The following is a 7,315-nucleotide window of genomic DNA, read 5'->3' as shown; positions in this document are numbered from 1 at the left end:
GTTTTTGGTCTGGCGGCATCATCGGGCCATTTTTTTTTTCGAAAATGAGCGAGGAGCCGCGGTTACAGTAAATGGCGAGCGTTACCGTGACCAGCTCAACGAGTTGTTTCCAAAAATTGAAGAGGATGACATGGAGGACATTTGGTTTGAACAGGACGGTGCAACTTGTCACACTGCCAAAGTTACACTCGAACTTTTGGCTACCGTTTTTGAATTCCGATATCAATTGGCCGCCTCGGAGCTGTGATTGAAGCCCGTTGGACTATTTTTTGTGGGGAGCCGTTAAAGGCAAATGCTATGCGAACCATCCAGAGACGATTGATGCTTTAAAACACGAAATCGAAGTTGTCATTCATGAAATTGGAGCCCAAACAATCGAAAATGTGCTTAAAAATTGGGTTGATCGAATGGCCTACTGTAAAGCCAGTCGTGGCAGTCATTTGAACGATATTATTTTTCATTCATAAATGACAATGTTTAATCTTCAAGATAAAAAAGTTTGAAAAAATATTGATTATTTTTTTTTTTAGCCGATTCAAAAAGCAAATTTTACATGGCCCACCCTATACTTGTATTTATGTTCCTTTTTTGCTTCTTTTTTTACTCTACGTAAAAGGTAATCCCGCAAAACACCATCACTGTACCTAACATTCATAACTTATCCACCATCAACGCAGTCAGCAAAAGTGAAGTTCCTAAGTGTAACGAACACTCACAGATATTAGAAGCACGAAAAATCTAGTCAGTTAGAAATCGCACAAGTTGCCTGCAGGATTCAGCGAATGCAGATGTCCGACTCATAGTCCAGTGAGTTTGACAGAATCAACTGATTTTCTGACGTAATAATTTATTTCTTATATTGATTTTATTGTTGTATGGCTATCAGTTTTTATTGGTTTTCACTAGCAAGTTTCTCCTTCAGCGTAGTTCTCTGCTTTCTTTTTCTTCTGCTTAGCGTCACAGTCCTTGGTGAACCTTTGCTTCCTTCACAGCTTCTTGAAATCGATCTCGATTTACAGCCACTTCCCTCTAACATTGCACGCACATTTTTCTAAGATCAGCTTGCACATCTTCTAGCCACCTTTCCTTCGGGCGCCCTCGTCTTTTTTCTCCAATTGTGCGAAGATCTAGTGCCTTTTTCATTGATGGCTCCCTGGCATTCTAGCCTCATGTCCCAGCCATCTAAGTCGTTGAGGGTTAATAAATCTTATTATAGTTTCTTTCTCAAATGCCGTGTAAGCCTGCCGTCATTGCTTAGGCCCCTACCTAGTATCTCGGTATTATTTTTTGCCGATAATTCCGATGGTAAAAAGTCAGATTTTGATGAGATATATCTCAGTTACTTATGCCATACCATACATATATCCAGAAACGAAAAGATGTGCCATGACAATTGACAATAAGATGAATAAGGTGCATTGCCAAATTTGTTATGAAGTAGTTAAGTGGTTCAGCTTCATCTCCTTCTATTGCCCAAAACGTACATAATTCGTGACTTTAAGAATTGCGCTCACTTCTGCTTGGGATACGAGGTGTACTTCCCACAAGAAAAATTAAGCCTACTCTTATTATAGTAGACTTAAACACCAGATATTGATCACAAGGTAATTTTGGTGTCATCAGCAAGAACTTGGTTACTATGTATACCCACCCACTGAAGTATCTAAAAATCTAAAGTATATATAATATAGCTATATCACCAGGTATGCCACTAGATCCTTTTGAAGCTGTTTATATCAGCATTATAATGAGATTGCCGTAAGCGCTGTTTACTTACCATTTGAACAAAAAAAACGACATACTGAAACTTTTACATACGATATACATTAGCTTCACTGCGGGCATCAAAATACGGATAGACATGAGGTTGAATAATTTAGCCACTTGCAGAACTGTGAAAATCATGTGTACACAGAATACAATTAAATACTTCCGATTCGTACTAGTTCTATCCAGAACAGAAAGCAGAACTATCGTAGGTATGCAGGACACAATTTGCTAGCGGCAAACATCGATAGCTGCAAATTTTAAAATGAACTGGAAGAGAAGAAAACGCTAGAACACCTTTTATGTTCTTGCCCTGGGTTAACTATGATAGAACCATATTAAAATGCTTAGGAGCTTTACAATATGAGAAGTTAGAATGCCTCTCGGGGTTAGAGCTTCGGAGTTTACTTAGATTTGCAAACGACTCAGGCTTATTACAAGAAGCCTACTATAAGGAAACGTAAAGGTTTAGCTCCATTTGGTAGCACTAATAGGTCTATGTGATGGCTTTCAGCCAGCCAGGTCAACCTAACCTATATCAGCATAAATAGTTCTTTCGAACATAATTTTTGGTTTGTTTCAGGTGCGTATTCTTTACTTATATCAAAAACTGGGTCAACAAAAATTTTTTTTAAATTTATTTTACAAATCTGGTTCTCTGTTAAATACATTTCTTTTTAAATGCGACTTCGTTGTTTTAAAATAATCTCATATTCAAATAATACCGCAAAAGAGTTTGTTTAGCCATTTTTATTTGAGGTCATTTTAGTAAAATTAGATTATTTTCTTTTTAGCAATAGCTTAGCTGTTTCTTAAATACTTTTTTATAAAAATTATGTTTTTCCTGGAAAGATAAAAACAAAAACTTTAATAATACTAAAAAAAAAATTAAACTTAATTTAAATTTCAAAAATTACAAAAAAGGTTGAGATATATAATATGTAAATTTAACTTTGAAATATGAGGGGAAAAAATTAAAAAAATAAATAAAACTTAATTTGAATTTCAAAATTTACAAACACAATCTAAGAAATAAATTTCATTTTGCCATACGAGGGAAACAAATTGTGCTTCAAAAACAAAAAAAATAAAAAAAATCTCAAAAAAGTAGTTTTTTATACAATATAATTTTGGCAAAACGAAATTTTTTTGAAAATAAGATTTATTTCTTCATTTTTTTTTTTTTTTGGCTCGGTAAATTTTAGTTAAATCAGATTTATTTTTGTTTTAGCTGTAGCTTAGCCACCTCCAATGGGTTGGTGCGTTACTTACGTAAATATCCGTGAGACACCAAAATTAAGTCAAAGTTGTTTTCTCCGAGTGTATTTCCGCATGAAAAAGCTCCTCACAAAAAATATCTGCCGTTCGGAGTCGGCTCCATTTGGGAAATAATAAATAGGTTGAGGAGCTCGACCAAACACCCAAAAAGGGCGTAAGCACCAATTATATATATATGGTTTTTTATAGAAAGGTTTCGTTCTAAAAAACACGAAACAAAAACTTAAAAAAAAAAATTAAAAAATTAAAAAGTTCAAAAAAGTTATTTGAGTTTCAAAAACTACCAAAAAAAAAACACAATAACAAAATCTCATTTTCATGAAAGATGAAAGCAAATTATTTGCCAATAAACAAACAAAAAATTTCCAAGAAACGAATTGTTATGAAACTATAAGCATTTTTGAAAATTATATTTTTTGGTAAAAAATTTTGGTTTTGAAAATCCTATTTATTTTTTTAATTTTTATTTTTTTGGTAGATTTTAGTAAAATCAGATAATTTTTTAAACAGCTGTTTCCCAAATAATTTCATACAGAAAGTATGTGAGTTTTATTCTGAGAAGATTAGCAAAAACCTCAAAATTTTTACAAAGAACTTAATACATAACATTTCAAAAATATTTCTACCTTAATTGCGAAAAATTTTAAATCACTTTTTAAATATTTTTCTGTTGACCTTCTATCATACCCAACCTTACTAACAAAACCATTTTTATAATTATAGGATAAGAATTTCAAAAATACTTATATCACATGGCGCGGAATCCCTAAATGTTAAAACCCTGCAGAAGAGTTACATTTTTATCAAGAAAAATTTCACGAATGAACTTAGCTCGGATTTTTTATCAGATTGCTTTTGAAATTTGGTTAGACGGTGGTCGTAATATTAAGAGCGCTTACTCCAATTACACTGTGGAACAAATGCAGGTTAGCAAAAATTAGGTCCATTCTGAGAGTGGCGGGTGAAAATAGAGGCGAAATTAGAAGACCCGTATCGCGCCGTTTTTTTTATGTTAGTTCGAATTTTTTTTTAATGGGCCTTCGAAGTTCGAAATCGGAGCAAAATTGTTTATATGGTTTTTTGGCTATAACTCGTCGACTAATTGATATTTTTCCAATCTATAAAAGCCAAATTATTGCTAGAGACCTGTGTAACAATTACAATTTTTGAAAAAATTGATTTCGAAAATGTTTGTGGTACTTATGAAACAATATACTGAAAATCGGCATTTGACTGCAAACTTCGAAGGCCGATTAAAGAAAAATTCGAACTAACATAAAAAAACGGCGCGATACGATGTCATACCAAAAACAACGCAGCCGTAAGTGCTCCAGTTCATGTTGAGTCAAATTAGTCGATCCACAGCCATTCACAGGAACTGGGAAAATATTCGTTCACCTTGGGGTAAATTTTGCTTGATAATCTCGCTGTAGGTATACCATCTCAAGATCGAATTACGTCAAGCAGTGGAGCCTTTTATGCACTTTAAATACCCCAACTTCTGCAAAAATTGTGTTATGACCCTATTGTAAAATAATGGAAAAGCTATCTGAGAAAATGTAACAAAAAATTGGAAAACTTCTTGCCAAACAAGCATTCCTTACCTTAACAATCTCATCGCATACTAATCCAGTTCAGCCACTTATCCACCCATAAGACTATGCATAATCTAGTAGCACTCAATTACCACATACATATTTTCAATTAGAAATCTTCAATTCAAATCTTCAATAATGCCCCATTGCAGTTGCTTTGACACTAAAAATAAAGAAGAAATACAAAAAAATACATTGATAGTTAGAGCAATAAAGTAGGCAATACCAGAAAAGCAGAAGAAAAAGAATGCATTTGCACGGTGATTACACTTAAATGATAACATATTTGCAAAAATGCCGACACGCTGCATTTAAAATCAATTAAAAACATGAACGCTCTTCTTGCCAACCAAACGCAAAAGCTAAAAGCCAGGCACTTAGATAATTGTCATGGCAGACAGGCATGGAGAAAGGTAAAGGAGTTAAAGCACATTTATCAATGCTTTAATATGTATGTTATGAGCAAGTGTGTGTGTGTGTACTGATTCATTTTTAGTTAACGTTTTTCTATACATATACATTTGAGCTTGTGCATATGTGCATATAAATATTTACTGCTAGGTGTATATTGCATGGGCGCTCCATATTAATTAAAGACAGCGAGATGGTTTTTATGTTCCAAAGCATTTGCTCACAGTCAGTCGAAGTGAGATGCATGACGCGGTCATTAAGAGTAGCCCACACACAATGCGCAAAAATTCATAATTTTCATACATAAGAGGGAAAAGTTGCGTTAGAGGCCGTTGATGTAGCCGAGGCATTACCAGCCGCGCAAAGGCTGAGCGCAGATGATCTACAAGTTAGTATGCAAAATGGCATGAGCTGCGGAACTTTACGAACTCACTCATACTTACATAGGCACTACTCATATTCATAGATATCTGATAGAGGCTGACTTCTGTTGTTGCTGTTGTTCCAATGTTAATCACCTTAGATGGAGCAAAAATGCTTTCATTTTTTTTTTTTTTTTAATATTTGTTTGCTAGTCATAATGCTTCCTGGTGGCAAAACTGCGTCTACAAAATAAGTTATAAAATTAACAACATATAGTAGAATACGATAAAAAAAGACTTCGACAAATGCTCTCTACCGCTTCTGGGGCTGACCACTTGGCGATAATTGCCCACGTTCATCCATCCAACGTAGTCTACAAGCTATCACGCTGAAAATGCATCAACTCGCGCTTGTGCTGAGTAAGTTATAGTACACTTAATAAAGTACCGTTACCTTGTAATTTCAATTAAAATCACTCAACGCTGATGTGTTCATGCATACTTGAGTGAACTACTCCAGGCCAGTGTTACCAGTGTGACCAGTGTTGCCAGCGTGCACTCATTCCCTCCGTTTCAACCAATCACTGTCTAATAGAATGTACTCAATTGTCATTTGATTAATGATGTGCTTATACATTAGAAATAAACAACAACAACAACAGCGTAAGTAGTTTTCATTTTCAACGCCTAAACTGTTACTTTGAGAAATGTTGCTCCAGTGTGGCGCTCTCGCCATTTCAATTACTTGCGACAAAATCAAAAATATTTCAGCAGCCTGTTGCTGTTGTTGCGCATGCTTTTAAGCTGTCCCCTTTGCTTAAACTTAGATACTTGTTACTGTGCCGTCAACTTGTCATCTTTCAGTAAACCTGCATGTCGTTTGAGGCAAAAAGCAAAGCTGGAGGTAAAATAAAGGGTATCCCTGAAAAGTGGCAAGCTTAGCATTTTAATCCAGTAAATAAAGCAAATTTTTGTGTAGAATTTTTTGACGTGATAACGTGTTATAATTCGATTTAGCCGGCTGCACTCACGAAAAAATGTGTCGTTACCTTGCTCATTTGTCGTTACCTTGCTCATTTGTCGTTACCTTGCTCATTGCCGTTACCTTGAATGAACTGCAAGCGAAAGCGCGGAACGTACGGCAAAGCAAACGAACGGCAACGTTCGACATCTTGCTCTCTCCTACTTATGTATGTATATGCGCATATGTACATATATAAATTCACGTATTTGTATTTGCATATGCCTTCTTATTGATTATTATTAATTTGATTTACTTGAAGAATTTAAAATAAAACCAAGTTTGTTAATAATACCTCTTGTTTTAATGTTATTATTATTTTATATAAGAAGGAAAAAATGCATGGTAATATTTACCATATACCTTATAAGATATGTTGTATACTAATATATGTATATAAACATGCATATACATATACAATTTCGCGCAATTTTCAAAAAGAACAAATCTATATGTAAAGATGCATACAAGTCATATGGACATATCAAATATACGAATCTATTCCGTACGCAAGCAAATGTAAGCTAACTGCAAGCGAGAGCGCCGAACGAACGACAAAGAGCACAATCGGCCCCCGCGTTCGGCAACGTTCGCCATCTGGCTCTGTCCTACTTGAGTGAGCATATATATGTACATATGTATATGCGCATTTGTATATAAATTCACATATTTGTATTTGCATATGCCTTCTTCCTGTGTGCATGGTAATGAACCATTTCTCTGTTGAGAATAGGACGATGATAGAAAAAGTAGAAAATGAAAGGAAGTGTTTCGAGTGTAGAGTCTTGAAAAAGGCAAATCGATGATGGTGCCTCTTAGTGTTGTTGACTTATTAACGTTTGATGCACAATCGAGATTGAAGATATCTTTCATGAATTTGA

Source organism: Anastrepha ludens, chromosome 6, assembly GCF_028408465.1.
Source record: "Anastrepha ludens isolate Willacy chromosome 6, idAnaLude1.1, whole genome shotgun sequence".
Taxonomy (NCBI): domain Eukaryota; kingdom Metazoa; phylum Arthropoda; class Insecta; order Diptera; family Tephritidae; genus Anastrepha; species Anastrepha ludens.
This window is presented reverse-complemented; position numbering follows the sequence as displayed.